Here is a 19,622-nt window from a genome sequence, read left to right as displayed (position 1 = left end):
TGTTCCGCAATGGAAAACTGCAATCGATTGGCTTTCAAAAAACCGGGTCGGACAGTTAAGCCTTGGGGTAAGGCTGAAGTTGAAATTGGGAAAGAAATCCACATCAATTCGCGTGCTGGCTCGTTTCGCCTGCTGCTGCTGCTGCTATTGATTCATGGCCGATCCGATGTTCCGATTTTGGGGTGAAGGAAGGGCCCCAAAAATGAACACAAATAACTGTCGATCTGATGTCGTTTCGGAACGGCTGGAGGACTGGAAATTGTGCGATCGTAATGGTTTGGCCATCGTTCGATCGGTGGATTGATTCAATCAGATTCAATTTTATTGCAGAAAATGAAACGTTTTCTTATGTCGATCGGTCTGATCTGATGCGGACGCACAGTTCGTAATCGCTGTAAGGCAATCTGAAGGAGGTTTTACCATTATATGTGTTTACTTGCCTTTCTTTAAGAACTGAAAGCAACACGTTACTAACGTTAGATCTTTCGTTTTGTGCCGGTAGCAGCACACATTATCCGAGACTGACCATTTCCCACAGTTCGCGTCCTCTTACTGTCCCAATTCACAGAGCCATTGTGGGTAGAATATGTAAAATCTAACCTCAAATTCGCAAACAAATGGTTTGCATAGACGCTTGGCTTACCCCCACCCTCCGTTCAGGAAAGCGCCATCGGGTCGTTAGTCATGCAGATTAATGGTTACGCATTATGACATTATCAACCGATCGTGACCACGTCCACCGGAACGCAGAAATTGTCCGGCCAAGATCGCGCAGTAAAAAAAACGCTCACTGACGCTAAGGAGAAACACTCCTTGAAAATGCAAAGAAAAAAGCGAATCACAATCTTTTACGATTGATAATTCTGTCCACTTCGCCATCCGCGAAACCTCCCGTTGATGGTTCAATTTTGCAGGTGAACCTTCTATTTCCTCACCGCTCACCGAGGCTGGTTCGTTTGAGGCGTATGTTTCGCTAAAGGCGTATCGTAAGAAACTGTCATAAACAAGAAGACGAATTGAAACCATTTTCGGTAAAATGGATAAAATTTCATATTTTATAGCCGCGAGCGAGGCGCTACAGCTGATGGAGATGAACCGGTGCAGGGAGGATCCGGACGCACGATGTTCGGGACGGATGATGTACACAGCAAATTAAGTCGTTTTGGGAAGGCTTTGAATGATTTGGGATTTCATTCAGATGAAGTGTCGATTTGGTTGCAGCTTTATTTTTACGATCGTGCCATAAAACGACATTCGATACATTCGATCGAGAGAGTTTTATAGCACCTTTGACCCGATTTGTGTACTCAGTTTCATATGAGTGATTTGGGCCGGTTGGAATGCAGGCGGGAAATTATTGACTCATGTTTTGCAACATTTTACGCAAATATAGTAAAACCGTCCCGGTGACATCCAGAGTTAACGTATCGATCGTACCGCGCTGTTCGATGTTGTCTGGGGAGCTCGCTTCAACAAACGTTGGTCCGGCTCGGTGGCCAACGCTTATCGCATAAATTATACACAAAGTGTTCGCCGGCACACGGCTAACGAGTGTGTCTAGAGAACGTTAAGACATCTTTTCTCACCAAAGCCCGACCCATTTGCAGAACAAACAAGAATCGAAGATTGCGTGCTACCTGCGTAAGGAATGCATTCCTACCGTTGTGCCGGGCGCACCTCGCCCGTGTGCCGTTCCGTGGCCAGCTTCGTGACAGTAATGAATGTTGTTTACTTGGATTTAAACAACTAGCCGGCCCGCCCGTTGCAGTGCAGACGTTTCGTTTTCATTTGTTGTCCATTTTGTTTCTCGTTCGCTGCAAATTACGCAGATCGTTATCACGGTTCGAAGTATTTCGCTTTTCCTCCCCTTCCTTTGCCGCGGCCCTGGCTGGAGTGTTCCGTTCGATGGGAAAACGGTTCGCTTTGGGTAGCATGAGCGCGTTGTTCTTGCCGTGTGTTCTTGCAGCGAATCTGTGTTTTCTCCTCACCAGAGGGAGCACCAACGTAACCAATCGCTAATCAGGTTGTCTAAGTTTTAACGATCGTTTCCGTCGATGATTAATCGAGAGGTGGAAGGGTAGGTGGAAGGGTGGGTAGTGGGTAGAAAACTCCTGCCCGTACAGGACACTAGGTGGCAAGGTTGGTGCGAACTTCTGCTTGCAATATCAATAATTGATCCAATTTTCTATAATTGGAAAACAAACCCCGCGAGTCCCGAGACCTAAATGTGCGTGCTTTCTTGCGATCATTTTACACCCCATGGGTGGTAATAGAAGGGGGAAGTGGGGTGGAGTAGAAACTAAAAGTGAATAAAAAAAACCTCTCAAAGCAGTGGTAATCGTGTTGGTTTTTTACACCTTCGAAATGATCACACACACACACGCACACATTTTCATGTCGGAGCTCTTGGAGGTTGGCATAAATGGTAATGTAACTTCTTAATGGCAGTAAAATTTATTACCAAACAAACACACAGACACACTCACACCAGTTTCGTTATCATTCCGCGATCGGGTGAATTCCGGTGAACCTCTCGCATCACGATCGTACCACGGATACGTGCGAAACGAAATTACTTAAAGCAAAACGGGCTACTTCTGCTAATGGTCGGGGAAGACCGGGGCCAACACAAGCGACGGAACGAAATCGCGATAGCTCGCCGTACAGAACAGAACGTCTGTTTTATAATATTTTCAATTTATTGCCATCTGCCGTTCGGATCATCTCCGTGTGCTCGGACGCACACACACTCACTCAATTGATCATTCGCGTTAGCAGAGAAACTTTGCAGCAAATTACGAAACAGCTGCAAAAAGTGTGCTGCATCAAGATATGATGGGATTTATTTATTTTAATACAAACTCCCTGTTCGATCAACCATCGATCAGCACCGATCGGATAGAACGATCGCGCGAGAGAGAGAGTTTTGTGAAACCGAGAACGCCCAGTCCCTCAGCGAAACATGACTTATTTTAGCACATTTTCCTGAACGCACCACATACCTAAATTCTTCCCAGCTGTAACCGATTGGATTCTGTGCGAAGCTGATTATTACGGCGAAATTGATTTTCATTATTTTTACCACCTTCATGTGGACCGCTTCGACTGCTGCGGTTCCTGTGTCTGAAGCCAGAATTCCAGCATCTCGAGCTGGAAATGGAAAAAGCGATTGGCGTCGTACCAATCTCCGACCGGAGCGCTCGGATGGAGATGAGCCGGCTGCCCGGAGACGCTCTGGACGCATACGCGGACTGGATGCGATTTATGCGAGACCTGCTGCAACTGCACCCGCTACACAAATCGTGACCACAATGTTCGTTCCTTTCATCGACTCGCGATCTTGCGCTAGCGGACGAATACCGGTTGATACCGAATGGGGTGGTTTTGCGCAATAATGATCACACACTTTTCCGGTGTGTTGTATGCTTCTGCAGCAGCGCACCGCAGATTTGCTATGTGTGGTGCGCTCTGGGTGAAACGGTGGGCATCTGAGCAGGGGGTGGGATGAGCTTTCCTTATCTCGGCAAATGGTAATAAATTCTGCGATGATTTAGTTCCTGCTTGCCACCCCCTTGCGCCGTGGTACCGTGCAAAGGGCGCCTTTGGTGATGCGATCGTACCAGTGCAATCGTTTAGTGATTTGAGCCCCCACGGACAGGCGGGTGGTAAGAAAATTGAGGTCATAATCCCGTTGGCGCATTCTTGATAATGGTCTCGGCACGGTGCATGGACCGCGTTGCTAGCCTAGACCTTCGCTAGGCATTGTAATTGATGTGTTTTGAATAATTATGTTTTCAAGATTTCTAATCTCACGGTAACATTTTTCATTCAAACGAGATTTTTTTCTAAACACGATCAAGAAATATTTTGAAATAGCTGCGCAAACCAGCCATAATTTGACCGTCATACTTCGTTCGTTCCACTGCTCAACGATTCGCAGACAGCCTGGCGTTCGTACGCTAATAACTCAAATGCGCAGTTTCGTCCGGCTCCGAGATGACATTTGGCGATCATGTGAGCGCGAGAATGGCGTAAGACAGCCCACATCCAAACAGCATCTAAGACGGCATCGTATCAAATATCCGCCGCCGGTTCTGCCGTGGTCAGGGCTGACAGCATGCGATCCAAACATGGCGGCCACGAACGAACGAACGGCGGAAGAGGGAATACATATTAAAATTAACGAAAATCAGGTTACCATCTCGAGCGAAACTGAACTGCGAGAGCGCGAATATTCTGTCCACTGTTGTGTGTTTGCTGGACAGTTGTGTTCCCAGGCTGTGGTGGATTAAGTTTCAGGTACAGGTGTTATTAGATCGCGTCACCTTACGAACGAGCGGGTGGGTTAGTGTCGTTGCTTGTTGTTAGCAAGCTACCCGCCCGTTCCATCGAACGTTAAGAAAGAGAATCAAAAATTGAGGCAGGGAAATGTCTTATGTTTTCTAGAACGAAAGCACTGGACTCCCTTAAACTCGTGCCAGTTTTTGCCGTTTTCATTTCCAGCTTCAAATTCAAATTTCGGAAAGATAGTCATCTCACGTGAAGCTTAAATAAAAACAAGAACCAAATTTTGAAGCCCGTAGATGACTCACTATGATCATGAGTTGTGGATTATTTGAAGCTTTTCATCGCTTCCTTTCGCGCGTCAAACAACAAAACCAGACATTGTGGAGCTGTCGAGGCTTGATTTGTGGCAGGTTTCGGTGGCGAACGTTTCGTTGGCTTCCTCGCACGGTCAATTGGGTGTGCTGCTGATTGGAACGCTCGCTTCTCTTATATCAATTTCCAGTTTTGCTTCCCGTTTTGTTGGTTTGTTGATTTAAATAATTTCAAGCAAGAATTTCTCGTTTTTCATACCTCGGGATGCATGCTGCAGGTGCACTTGATTGCATACGGTCAGTTAATCCCTACCCATCGACAGGCCCTGCACAATATCCCCCTGTTTGGTGCAAGAATGTTGCGTTGTAGGTTTTAACCGACGTGATTTTTACTGATTGTTTGTAAATGTGTTCCCAGCCGTAGTGGTGCTTATGCTTGCAAATCACCATTCGAACGTCATTAGAACGCTTTCAGGTGTCTGGTCAAAAAGGGGTCCCGCATTCCCGCCAGCAACGTTCCACGATTTCTTCCATTAGCTGCGTGTGTGTTGATCGGCGCACCGTTGGTCCGCTGCGTTCTACCGGGGTTGGTTCCTGTTTCTGCATTCTGCAGTCCGGCTTGCGCGATGTGTCGCCGGCCGACCCTGCAGCCGCACACGGTAAGCGTGACCTATTTAGGCGTCGACCTACGTTTGTGGACATTATAAATTATCTTCCCTTTGCCCATTCAATTCAAAATACGTCCACCGGCACCGAGCGCACTTTACATCCAGCGCGCACGTACACACACGAGTGTGCGCTTGTGCGAAGCGTTCTGAAAGCCACCCAACCAACGCCCGCGAAAAGGGTGAAAGCGAGTTCTAGCGCGGCAGCGGATCTCGTTTGTGATGGAATAATTATTTCTCCACGTTTAGCTTTGTTTCGGTTGTTGCGGGCTGCGGTTGCAGTGTTGACAGCATTTTATTTTGTTTTTGTCATGCCACTGCAACGCTCTGCAACTGGTTTTTAAATGGTGGAGAGCGCGCGCTCTGCACACCAGTTAGACAGCGGTATGTTGGTCCGCTTGCGAGAAAGTTTACTAATTTTTTTGACATCCCCGAGGTCCACACACCATCGCCCCTTTCGAGCGGGATGAAAAACGTATGCGTTTGTCGTGCGCACGTGCACTGGTCGTGCCGGCCCCGGAAGTAAGCATAACTGCAACACGCGGTACGAGAATAGTCCCCGGGAAATGGGGGAAAAAAGTGGTTAGAAGCAGACCAAAAAAAAAAACATGGTCCAAATGCACCCCGTACTGGACGCATCCAGCCGAGAAGGCACCATTGTTTTAAGCCGCAATGCGACATAAAATGTAACATGTACACAAACACTGCGCTCGGCTGCGATCGGGCCCGTCAGCCTTAAAAAGAGCTGCAGTAAACCATTTAATTCCAATTCCACCACCGTAGCGCGCGAGCCCCGATGGCCATCGCGTTTTTGCGTACGACCGATCGAATGCTGCACCCGACGTTTGCATATATGCAAATACGAATGCGCGGTTTGTTTCGCGCGCGCCTGTTTACTTTTAGCGCTCAAGTCCTTACCTGGCTGGCGGTGCCGTGAATTCGATGTGCAATTTTCACGGTGCAGCATTACGCGCGAAAGTGACCGCGCTCGATGAGCTTGAAAGTGAGATACCGCGTGCACGGATATTAGACGACATCGAAGGGTTTTTGCTTGTATGCAAAGCGGGAAGTCCAGTCGGAAGGGAAAGGGGCGTGATGAGGGAAATCTCTTAACACTGCTAGGACGCGGCAAAACGATTTTTCTTAAGCGTCACTTCTGGGACCGCCACCAGAATCTCCAGAGAGAGAGAGTGTAACGAGCTGTGCCGTGCGTTTGGCTACCGTATGCAGAAGAACGCAACTAACGCTGGCGAACCCACCGTAAGCAGGTCAAAAGTTCACTCCTTCTTGCGGTCCACCATCCTACGGTAGGCCTGATAACTTCACGTCGTTGAACGGGCAGGATAATCGCAGGCGCATAGAATATACCGCATAAATCATGGCTTTGAAAATGTGGAAAAGGGTCGGCTTTTATGATCGCTGGCTTAATGCACGCACACAGCCGAGAATGGATTTACGTTCCAGTTTAGAGAACGCATTACATAGCACTCAAATCAAACGTGTGCTCAGCACTGAATAATCTACTAACGCCAGCTTAGGGTGGGTAATTATCTTTTCCACCGTTGGAAACAGGTGTGGAAAAAGATATATCATCAAACCCGAACCGGTACCGTTGCTACGCAAGGATGATAGAGTTCCCTCGCATTAAGAAAGAATTTCTCTGCACAGCACGGCCAGTTTCGTACGGTGGTTTCGCATCGCAAAAAAAGATGGGCAAATAATTTGCGACTACCCTTCGAAATGCGTTCCACCGTTGCGTTCTACACGGCACGGATATTCATCATTCCGGATGCTGCGGATGTGTACATTCGTTGATGATAGGGATCCGTCTGCCGACGTTTGCTGGTGGGAAATTGCACACCCTTTAACGATGCACGGATATTTGTGTAGATCGCGATTTATGTGGTGGATGATGCCACGATGCTCTTAAAATCTAATGGTAATGGTATTGTTATTTTTCGTGCCGTCTGCAGACTCAGGTGTGGGCTTTGAGATGCCGACGTGCGGGCTGGCAGATATTGAGCGCGTTTAACGATCATCCCTATCCATCGGGTGGTCGTTCGGGTTGAAGTGCCTTCAACAGACACCGTGTGCCCTTGGTGCTGATAAATCCCGACACTAACGCATCTAATGTGCTCTGTATCGTAGATAGTTCATTCAGGCTCTGATTGCGCTGAAAGCTAATGAGGAGTCTCACTCCCATCGAGCCGGGTTGGAATAAGAGGTGACGATAAACCGGGTCCAAACCGAACGAAAACCCGTCAACAGCCCACCTAGATTTGTCGCTAGCTGCTCGAGGGCATCTCCTCGTGTGTCCCCGACACGATCGATCATCCTACGCAATCTACATTTGTACGCCTTGCGTCTCGTGCTACAAACGGGCCTACGGAAAGTCTCCTAACAGTCTCCGTATCATATGGTCCGCGCCCGCTCGCACCCGCTTTCTACACCGTCCGTTTGCAACCGTCCAACAGTGGGTAGGTTTACATTTGCGGCATTTGGGCGCTCGATGTAAGCTATAAATTTTCATCTTCAGCTATTTTCAAAGTAATCAACGGAGATGTTGCATTTCGGTGCTGGATATCGAAAACCGGTGACAGTGGTTAGGGGGGTGGGCTGTTTACGCGGCTAATCGAGCGCCAATCCTGGAGCTGCCAGAGCGAACTCCCTTAACGATTTGGAGCGGGGAGTTGGCAAGCCAAGGGGCCAACCGTTTCCGGATATGAATGCGAACTCTCGAATGAACTCGCACCGGTCAAAACACTCTATTGCAGTTACAACAGCTATCGTGAAGCGGAAGAATTCCGGATAGTCGCTGGCACCGGAGGCGCGTACGTACGTCGTTCGTCCGGAACGTCCTTTGCACCAGCTCAACCCTCCTGCCGAACCATCGAAACGCGAAACGGACGATTAAATTAGAAAATAATATTATTAATGTTGTGTCAATTATTATTATATTTCCCCCCCTCGTTCGTGGCAGCATCCTGCGAGTGTTGGAATGTGCGATCACAACCGTTCGCATCCAAAGCAGCGGGACAGCAGACAGGGTAGCGAATAAAAAGACAAACTGAAACGTGAGCCCGTTCATCGATTGTGGGGTGAGCCTCCAGCGAGCGTGTCTTCCAAGCTTCGCGTCGCGGGACCGTTCGGGGTTGTGGTAGGCGAAACTTTCACCAATGCATCTCCCGAAGTACGAACCCGTCGGAATGGGTCGGAAAACGCTGTAGGTTTGACTGGTTGACAGCATCCGACCGGGTTTGGTGCGGCGGTTTACGATAGCGACCGTATGTTTGTTTGCCCAGCGCCTGACCGAAAGTTGCGGAAAGGCGCGACAATGAAGCGATTTATCAACATGTCAGGGAAATCACTGCATAGCAAAACTTGGTGGGGATATATTTTTTCTATCTATTGGCAGAAACATATTGGCCACGCACACCAACTTTAGGGTGATAGATTTTGTATTCCTGAAGAAGTTTAATGATTAGGAACAGGTTTCCAGAGTTAAGGATTAGTATTTGCTAGTACATAGTGTCGTTCCAAGCCACTATGTCCAATGTCAGTTGTAGATAGTATTGGTCTTTCGTGGAAGCATTACAAAAAATTTAACAGAACCCGCCATTTCCACAATGCTACATTTCTGACGACTCGCTTGTTACGTGACGTCTTGTTTGAGCAAACGCTTAGCGTACCATAACGCTAGAGAATTTATTTCCACTTAACACATAGCCATCAAAAGTGACACCCGGTTTCGTGACAATTGAAACCAGAGCTTAAAAGTCACGCATCAGTGCCGCAGTATTTGTTTTACACAGGCCATGCTGCAGTGGAGTTCTAACGTGTCGTACTTTTTCGTTCCGCTTTTTGGAGGATCGTTTTACTCAAAGTTACCTCTTTATAGCTTAGAGCGTTTTGCAATTGTCCGAAAAACGAGTGTGCGCGGCGAACAAGTTGATCACACTGCACATGTCCATGATAATTGATCCGTTTGCAAGATTAATGAACCGCAATCGACCACACTGCTTGGGCCGCCGTTTCCCGCGACTAAACTTAAAAAAAACTAAAACAAGGCCTACGATAATCAATTGAATTAAAAGGATCGTTGCCCATAAATCAAATCGGATGATTCTAGTGTTCGCCTGTAGCCAATCGATGATCCAGCATCCGCAGAATAAAAAAAAGGTCCGCTTAATGCGCGAAACGAATTTGAAGCAGAGAGGCTCGAAATTCGGGTAGAACAGGGTGTGCAAAACTCTCGCTCCAGAAATGCCTCGAACCATCAGCTGGTACTATGCGATGCTTTTCACCTTTAATTTCTTTAAACATAGGATCACCAATTGTTTTCTCGTCGCGTTTGATTATGGATCAATTCTTGGAAGCGCGCTGCTCAACCATTCGGTACGGCGGTATCGGCAGTGATCGACACACCAAATTACATTCGAGTAATGATGTGATGTTCCCTCCGCTGGTGAAGGGGTGCAGGGGGAATGGAACAGTAACGATTTCCTCCCGAAAGGTTGAACGAGCCGCGACGGAACAAGTTGGCTGAAGATCGCTTCAGCACCATGTTTGGTTCGTGATTTCGGCCAGCCCGATGTCATGGGAACGGGGTGTTGTTAGAACACCCCGGGAAAAGGGAAGTGAACGTGCGCGATCTTGGGTTTCGTTTCATTTCATTTCGAACGGCAAAGACGTCACGGGTTATGGGGGAAGTTGCACATGGCACACGGTTTAACAAAAAAAAAAGGCCCCACTCCAGCAACATACAGATTCATCCGAATCTACCGATCTTTCTCGCCAACGCCCCCGGAGGTGCTCTGGTAGTTCTAGGAAATGAGTAAATATATAAGCTGAAGTTAAAACAAATGGTAGCCCGTGCTCGGTAGGGTACCGAAGACGGGTGACCAGCACGGGACGACCCCCTCCCCCTCCCCCGCCTGGTAGCAGGTGCCCCTCGGTAAAGGGATCTCAGACATCTCGGAACGGAAAAAAAACCGGTGGAAACGAAAATCTCCCCAGAAAGAGATTAATCAACCGGCCCCGTATGTGTGAATACGAAATGAGCTCGAAAAGATCTAGTTTTTGTACGTCGGTGGAGCTACGAGGGGACGAAGGGAGCACGGCAGAAATGTGCGATTTCTGCGCTCAACGGGATTGAAACTGCCGCCGATCCCGTACACCCACTCGATCGCTTGGTCTAGCGTGTGCGTGTCGTGGATTGACCCACCGGATTAAGAAACACCGTCCAGTCCGTCCGTCAGTGTATGTGTGGATATTCGATTTACTGATCAGGTTGCGGAACGTTTGAGAGAGAGCGAGCGAGAGTATGCAAAACCAAAAACATCCCCAACATCCATCCCCTGGTGAAAAAGGGGTACGAAAGGTACATAATAAAGTAAAGAATGATAATCTACTTCGGCCGGTTTCTTCGGGACATTCTGCTACTCGCGAGTCTTCTGCTTCTCGAGCGACGCGGACTCCCGGGTTCCGATCGGGTTGCCCGGTGAATCAGTTCGCTCGGGCAGTGGGTTGGCACAATGCGGTAGACCCACCGTGTGGTATTATAAATCTTTGGTTTGGCGAGAACACGAATTGAAAGTGTAATTTGCAGGGCGCGGTACTAGAACGGCTGCACAAGTGCTTGCGCTGGTAGGTTGGTGCCTGTTTTTTTCTTCTTCCATCTCTCTCACTCTATCTCTGTTTTACGGTGAAACGGATCCTTCGCCCCTAATGCCACTGAGCGAACCTGATCATGTGTAGGCGTTCATTACGCTATCACCAGATCCAGCATCGGGATTCTTCGCCCAGACGTCGTCGTTGTCGTCCGGGTTGGCGTGTCCCGACGGTAGATGCAACCGGATCTTGTCGTGGGGTCGTGGAACTCGATCTGTCGAAGATGGAAGCATCGTACCAGCGACTGAAACGTGAGCGAAACGGCGAACCCAAGAAGCAGTGTGTGACAAAGTGTACCGTGCGGACTGGATTCCCGAACAAGCCTCTAATGTGTCTTCCCGGTTCTCCGAATTGTGTGTGTGTGTGTGTCGGATAGTGAAGCAACAACTCCTTCGGGTGGTGATCTTGGGGGCCGTCCCGAAGTGATCTATGGTAATGGTAATTTTTATTGCTGGAAAAATTCTCCCAAACCCATCCCTTCTAGGTTCGGATCAGTATATGTTTGCTGGGCATGAGCGCAAAGCAGTGAAACACATACAGCTGCAAAACGGCAGCCCAGGATGGGGCGTATGCGCGACTTCAACAACTGCCCGAACTGCCGGCGTTTAAGGTGCATGATTTATGAGTGTAATTTATGTAGGAAAATTGCCAGCTGAAATCAATTTTACCAACCTTTTACCGACCGACACTATGGGGGAGCTTCGGGGCAGGTTTTCCTAGTGGGTGGAAACGGTGGAAAAGCGGTCCCACCGTTCTTTCGCGCTTTCGGCTCATGCTGCAGAAAGAGAAAGATAAAGCGTTTCAGTTTCCACCGTTGGAATGCACTTTTCTAATGCTTTTTTGTTGTTGTCGTGTGAATACTCTCCACTGCAACCGCGATTCGATGCACCACCGATCGTTTGATCACCAATCTACGTGACCTTTGCTAGCCGTTTCACATTCGCGAACGGGTTTTTTATGGATGCATGGTGCACGTAAGCCTGGATTCTGTTTAGCGGGAAAATTAAGTATGATAAATGGTAGAACATAATTAGCGCATGCTTTACGAAGCGCTCATGTAGCGAACGTAGCAATTATTTAGCAAAACAGCGCAAACAGTTCCTGCCACGTACGAGATTCTGTGTAGACAAAATCCTTCATCACAGCGTCGCGAAGTAGTTTAGCGTATCGGAAAAATTTGACCCGGTCGGTCGTCGTTACGCGTCTCGCCGGTCGGAACGAAACGGAGCGGAATGGAATGGACCACTTGTGGTCGGGAAGGAATTTCAAGTGCTCTTGCAACACGTCACTTCTATGACTTCGGGCAACCGGACGCTTTGGGAAGGTGCATTGCTGTTCCTTTCCTTCTTTTTTCTTCTGCTGCCCCTTTTCCGATCGATCGGAGCACACTGCTGACGGAAACTGCGTCGATTGGTGGCGACTCGTGTCTAGAAAAAGCTATCTCAAGTTTGCTAACAAGAGGACATTGCAACCAACCGATCGGCAGCCGAAACCACAAGAGGATCCAGTTTCATCCGCTCAGGCTTCTTCACCGACTCTAACGAATTAGCCCAAAGGATTCGGTGCGCTTCAAACACAGGAACCAAAGCGCAAAGCGGTACCGTCCGTACATCCGTTCGGACGGGCAAGGGATACATCCAACTGCGCCTTAGCGCAAAAGGGGAAAATTGGATTAACACTTTGCACACTTATTGGATGACAAGAAGACAAATGAACGATGGTGTCACATTTCCTTGTCATCGGTTCAACTTATCAACGGGAAGTGGCATTCGAGCTTCCTTTGCACCGAGGAGGAAGGCATTTGATTTGCAACGTCGTCCGTACACGTTCCCTGTCTCGGATTTGTTGAATGTCAATAGGTCGAATATCGACCACAACCTTGTGCTGAACGTTTTGAAGGGCTTTCCGTTTGGAAATTTGTTTCCAATGGCCTGGAAACCGCACCGGTCAATATCCCACAGCGAGATAGTTTGATAAGTGCTGCACTGTACAACGACACCGGAAAGGAAATGGTCATGCTATGGGAACGATTTGCCCGCTTCAAACTACTTCGTTAAACAGGTGCATTTATTCGTGGATGGATATAGATGAAAATGAAATAATTTCTTCTTCCCGTTCTCATTTCCTAACAACTACCCTATCCACGGTGGTTAAAGGTTGCGATTGGCAACGAATAGCGGAAGAATGCAATCCCTTTACCATTGAAAACTGTCATGCGGCTGCACCCTGGCTATCGGGGTTTGGCTTGGGAGATTTCGGATGATCAATGCAAACCGCCGGGATACACGGACGGGCAAACGAACAGGAATGACGATTTTTTTTCTTCTTCTCCCTTCATGCGGCTACATTCACTTCGGTTCACTTTTCGTGCCCCCACCCCCCCCCCCCCCCAGGGATCCGGGTGCTGCACTTGCCAAAGCGTGTGTTGCAGCTGTTGGGCAGGTGAGCGTGGGTTGACCAACTGCAAACATTCTGATCGCTTCCACCGATCTGCATCCTCGCGTCGCGCCGCGTTGTGTTGTTGCCGTGAGTCGTGTTCTTGAAGTGCCACGGGTTAAGCCTGCCAAGCCAAAGCCTTCTGCGCACGAGCATAGAACATGCTCGCCTGTAAAGTCTACGCGCAAGATTTGCTTCGCCCAACCTGATATACCGGGCCCGGAAGGGCACAGTGGGAATGATAGAAACGCGAAGCACATAATAAGGGGTTTGCCATATAAATGATATAAAATTGGTTTAAAACCATGAATTGATTTCTCGCGCAAAATGGTACATCTAGCGATATGAAGCTTTTCATGCCTTAATTAACGACATGGTTTAAACTTCTGAGCCCATTTTTATTTGGTGCAATAAAATCCATTTTACGATGCTGTATTCTTCCGTACCAAGCTGCTACCGCTACTTCGCGGGACCAGTGATTATCCCGTTCAGCGTGAACCTTAACGCCACTTGTTAGCATTTACGACAACAGCGGTTATGGTCCTTGGGCAGCGGTGGTGTCTTGTTATGCTGTGCTCGTTGTTCGGTATGCATGTCGCTTGCATGGGTGCTGCTTTAGAATCCTGCAAATAGGCAGTGGCTTGCAGCAACTGGCAGCACTCCGATCCCATTAGGAGTGGCCATTTTTATTCCAGCTTATTCCGCTCGATCCTAAAAACTGCATCCGTAGCACGGTGGCTACACAGGCGCACTGGCAGCAGCAAAATTCCACCGAGCGCGTTGTCGGGAGCCGTGGAGTGGTACCCCCTGCCGCTGCCATGCGCACGCTTCCAACCGGCCGTGCTCTAAATAGCCAATTTAGTTCGCCAAAGACGGTGCGAAGAATGTTTCACCCTGTTTCTCGTCGTTGGTCCTCGGGGAGAGATCATCGCCTTGCAGCCAGCGTATTCGGATGCCAGAGTCAAAGTGCACCTGTGTGCTAAATTTACAACCGTGCTTCATCGTACCCGGATCGGTTGGCGATGGGCTTGATTGATGGCGTCGTTGGGGCGTTGGGCGGACAGCGATATCTGCTACGTTGTCGTTGGTCATCTTGATACCGCAGACGCGGCCGTCGTAAAGCACTTACGGCATGCCGCAAGCCACATGTTTCGGTGCGATTTTGCATCAGCGCTGAGGCTGGTGAGTTGGACCTAACATATGACTTAATTATTGGTCTTATCTGCCCGGGGCCCTTGGGTTGCGCAGTGTAAAATCCTCAGCGGCAGGTCCAATAAAAATGGTACCATTTTATTCGCATTCGCTACACTCTTCGCAACCTGATGCTGATGGTTGATGGTGGCGACAGTGAACCATTGCCGTATGGAGTGGCGGTCCGTCTGAACCTGATTCGCCGGCGCTGCATAAGAAGTGGTGCTCATTTTATGAGATATTTTTAGCTCACTTCGTCGCCGGTATGCACTGCAGGAGATTCCCGGAAGGACCTACTTACTTGCAACCGGTACCGGTGCCCTATGCACACCGTGATCGTTATATTATTATACGCTAAAGTATCTCCTTCCGTAGCTCAATTCGCACATCGCATCCTCGTACATACATGTTGACTAGTTGATTAATATAGATTTTTTTTCTCTTACCACATTCGTTTCAGATCTGTCCGATTTGGCTAGCGAGATCCCGGCACCATCCAATTCGGAATTGGATTCACCATCGTGCAATTTTCCTAGATAACAAGTGTTTTCATCAAGCTCATCGGAATGATATGAATAAGATGCAAAGAATCATGCACGCCAAGAGATGTTCCGCGATGTTCGGCAAGACGTTCCGATGATCTTGTTGCGCTGGGTGGAACCATCCCTTTTTCTAAAGTTCGTTCTATTACATACATACAGTGGGTGCTGTTCATTTCACGCCAACGCTAACGAGCGTAGCCTCAGAATGTTGGTACAAGATTAATGATAATTACCGTCCAGCTGTCCCATGATAAAGTGCTAACGATAAAGTATAATTTTGATTCCGAACCGTGCGGCCAATTGGCTCGTTCGTTAGGTCGATCCGTTTCGGTTCTCCTTTTCGCTCGGCCTCAAGTGATAATAGGTGACTAATCAGTGTGTAATACAATGTGCATTTCAGAGATTTTTTTTTTGCAAATCCAGCTTTTTTTTCGTCTTCATTTTCTTCATCTTAAACCTTTAACAATTTTCTGTTTTCTGCAGTGCATAGTTGAATCGCCGTGTACGCGGCACTAAGTTGTCTGTGGGCCGGTTTTGACAGGAGAAACCGTTTCCTGATCTTGATCATTTAAATGGAGCCACATCGTTATCGTCATCAGCGATGCATTCAGAAGCATCACCGGTTGTCATTATTGTGAGTGCGGCGGTTGCAAATGCATCGTAAAGGTATGCAAGTGGCGTATGCAGCGTGAGAAACGTGAGCAAGGAAGAACAAGAAGAGTGGTGGATCTGCGAAAGGACGTCAGAACGGAAACACCTACTCTCCGGGCGGTGTGTGGAGTGGAAAGCAGAGAGAAAGCAGTACCCGTTCTACATTCAGCTGCATTTCGTGCACGGGCCTGTTGCAGCGGCAGTGACGGGCACCTTAATCTCGCGTAACCGATCTAAGGTTGCTCTTAAATCATTATCATCACACCCGCGCGTACATTGCCGGGTCCATTCCAGTCCTGTAAGCCAGTGTTTGTGGTGATCGTACAGCATCAAAGGGTGATCAGCCGGCTGAATGGTGGAACTTTGATTAGCGGTGTGTTGTAGTGCTCGTATTCCATTACCTTCGGAAGGTTGGCTTCTACAACGGCAGAACGTTACATTGTTCCTTGAAGTGTGGTATCGTGGCCACAAATCGGTTCAATCGATTGCGAACCTTCTTATTCGCTACCGGCCAAATTCAATCACCGTCAGTCGTTTTTGGGAAGAAAGGTAAGTGTATCGAATATCTTTTTTACTTTAAAAATAAGTTTTTTGGATTTTTATTTGCTAGATTCTTTATTGCTCAATCGCCTTGTAAATATGGTGGAATTTTATGGGAGGGATTGCCGTTAATCCTGAACTCTGGTAAGACGCAGATCGATTGTTGCGGACACGAATAATGGAAGCAATATTTATTGGGCGATTGAAAGGCGCTAGCTTCGTATCAGCAGCTCGGAATATGTGTTCCAAAATGCAACACATGTAGCAAGCATGTTGACCTCCACCATGATTCTACTTCAATTAATACATCTACACAGTCCACCCGAAAATAAACGGTTGTCCGGCAAGATGGTGCCTGATAACGCCACCGGCTTTGTTTCGAATAAACTCTCGAGGTTTTCTGCCTTGAAGCTTAGCACAAATGCTTTATTCCAGTTTACGAACCCTGCGCAGGGGTTTCATCTTACGCGCTCCACCATGGGGTATTTTTCGGGAGGCGGGTTGCCAACCATAAATTTTCTTTTAAACCGCTCAACAGCACGAAATAAAGCAACGAAACAAATTCTTTATCAGATCGCCTATAAATCTCTGGCGCTTGAATCTCACACCCTCATCTATCTGCCCGTCCCCGATGGTCGGCGTTCTTTCCCGGGTTTAGGGTTAATCTAACAAAATGCATCCTTCTGGACCACAGCTTCGGCCCACTCTACTGGGAAGTTGAGCTGGAAGCGAATAAGTGTGCGGAGTAGTTTTCGACTGTCAAACCCTAAGCACCGGCAGCATCCCCAGCGCTCGGCGAAGCCAATAAATTAATGTACCAACATGCTTTTCGAGCGCGGTTTTAGGGATTAAATGTTTGGGGTGCTACGGGTTGCTTTAGTGGAGCACAGGAACCTCCAGCGCTCCATATGTATTGTGGTCCACGCACAGCGTGCGTCCGATTGGGCTCTATTTGTCCCATGCTAGTGAAATGATCATCCCGTGGCGATAGACCTTTTTGGCTGAATTTCTCGCTTCTTTTTCTCCGTGCCAGGATCTCGTAAATTTGATCTTAGTGCGTACGTGCGTGTGTGTGTGTAGTGATATTTGTTTTGCTTCTCTAGCTCGTTTTATTCGACCTGTTACCACTTCTTCAGGCCAGGTAGTGTTGGAAAGGAATTTCAAAATCGACACGGAAAAAAAAAAAAACGGCACCGTCATGCAGCTGATCAAAGCGTCCTCGTCAACATGTGCTTTGCGCAGCAGACGATGATGGTATCGAAAGGTCAGGGAAGGAATTTCTCATCCTCCATTCAAAGCCCAATCAAATGGTGCTCTTGGTACCTGTCAATCGCTGCCCATTACAACTGGCCGGGTGAACTCATTGAGCGAACATTGAATGCTGTAATCCCTGTCCGGGACATCCTCCGGGAAGATGGATGGTGCCGAAGAGGTTGCCCGTTTTCATTTTTCTATTACCATTGAATTGAATCTAAATATTTTGACAATGAGCAATTTAATTAAGCAGTCGAATTCAGTGGTTTGCCCTACGGTCAACCTGTGTTGTGGTAGATTCAAGGCTATTGATGTGTGATCCGTGTTGGCGGAACGTTTGAAGTTTGGCATCAGGCCGATCATGTGAAGTGCCGGGTTCCAATGCACCGTTGCTGCTCAAGAACAGTCTTTTCCCAACCAACCGATTTCGCTAGGAAATGGTGCACCCCACGAATAGCAGCTCTCCATCAAAACATGACTAATTCATGGTGAGCATCTTTCAATTAGTATAATCAGTTCTGCGGGTTCTGCTCCTTTCGCAGCAGACCTCCTACAGGAACGATCCTTTGGTTATGCTAATTTATAACAACCGAACATGCAACGGCAGAAAGGCATTCAGCTGTACGGTTGATTTTATTGATTAAACTCAAGGAGTGCCTACGCTGATGACGACAACTAGAACGATCCTGTTGACTGGTTGAATGTTGGCCAACCAACCGATCCGCAATGCACGTTTCATTCTACTGGTCGAATGATGTGATAGCACCGGTTGGTGGTTTCACCATAGAAAAAGCGGGCGAGCAGAGATTATCCAGGACGCCTTCAGACGGATCGTTCAGTTGCTGCTGCTGACGGAAAAAGAAGGTCTCACCGGGGTGGTAAAAGTCCATAAATTATAAATTACGAGCTGCGAGACCTGGGTACCGTCTATTGAATAAAATATGGATCGCATGCGTAGCGCGCATGTACATAAATGCACTCCTGACGGTGCACGGCCACACCAACAAACTCGCGAGCGATCGTGCTAAACGCGTGCGCTAGACAAAAAGTGACATCTTATAATGGAGAGTGAGCGAGGACGATGGCAAGAGAGTGGGTACGGTCGTAGTGTTGCGCTAACTGTATCTTTGGCGCGAGTGCACTTATGTTGGACGCGAATCATCTAATTGGTCCAAGCGGTCTTTCGTCGCGTAGCGCTGTAATATTAGATCCCTCCATTTAGCAGGTCCATGCAAACGATGGGCCGTGCTCGTGCTAATGGCTGTACACGGCTTCAGCCCGCTGGTAAGTACAGTCCTGCTAATGCAACATCATTTGCACATTCTCACTGAATGCTGAGCAGCATAGCCAGAAAGCCTTCAAGTTGCCTAATCGTATCATCAATCACTGAATACTTTTACGAAGTAAGTTCAAAGTTTTTGCTTTTTTAGTTTATGCAAGCTTTAATATTGCACACGAATATTTAAAAAAAGGCGATTATAAGGTCAAATCCATTTCCTATGCTCTACTCCATTGATCGCTTATGTTACTTCGCATTTCTCATATGAAGCTACCACTGAAAGTCTGTCACGTGGGTGCCTGTCCACACGTGTCTTATTATTGTGTAAACAGGGAACGCAAAATACACTTACTAGCACCCTGGCTCATCCATCAATTTCCATTTCGTCATAGCGAGTCGGTTTTTGTGTTCTTCTCTCAGTGGTAAAAATGCATCACTTATGTGGAAAATAACCAAATTCAATTCCCACCGGTGGCCCCTACAGAGTAAGCGAGTCGATCATGGAAGAGTCAGGCAGGATAAGCACACAGCCAACAGCCCGATGGCAGGGCGATGCGGTAACATTAGCACAAAAGTGTTCAACCCCAAGCCAGTAACACCATCGGACACACAAAACCATTAATCGATCGAATAATGTAACGCTTGGTGGCGGACGAACGTTCGCCCATAGAGCGTGAAGTACTGCGCCCGGCTGGGTGGTTCAATTTTCTCCTCTATTAAAACTTTTGGCCATTTAACGTTTTCATCACATTTAATCGGAACCCTTTCGAAACGGTGCCGTTTTTGTGTGTGTGTG

At 47.9% G+C, this 19,622-nt stretch overlaps 1 protein-coding gene across 6 annotated transcripts in view; it reads left to right on the top strand.

Annotated features, from left to right (window-relative positions):
* Positions 1-19,622, top strand: part of LOC118508445 (cadherin-99C) — a 134,218-nt gene that overhangs the window by 14,983 nt on the left and 99,613 nt on the right. For all 6 annotated transcript variants that reach the window (XM_036048239.1, XM_036048240.1, XM_036048237.1 and 3 more), the window contains exon 2: positions 15,586-16,302. The gene's annotated coding sequence lies outside the window, so the exon portion shown is untranslated. The remainder of the gene's footprint in view (positions 1-15,585; positions 16,303-19,622) is intronic.

The sequence above is a fragment of the Anopheles stephensi genome, chromosome 2 (genome assembly GCF_013141755.1).
Source record: "Anopheles stephensi strain Indian chromosome 2, UCI_ANSTEP_V1.0, whole genome shotgun sequence".
Lineage (NCBI taxonomy): Eukaryota > Metazoa > Arthropoda > Insecta > Diptera > Culicidae > Anopheles > Anopheles stephensi.
Note: the sequence above shows the minus strand (reverse complement) of the source record. Positions and strands in the feature narration are given on the sequence as shown.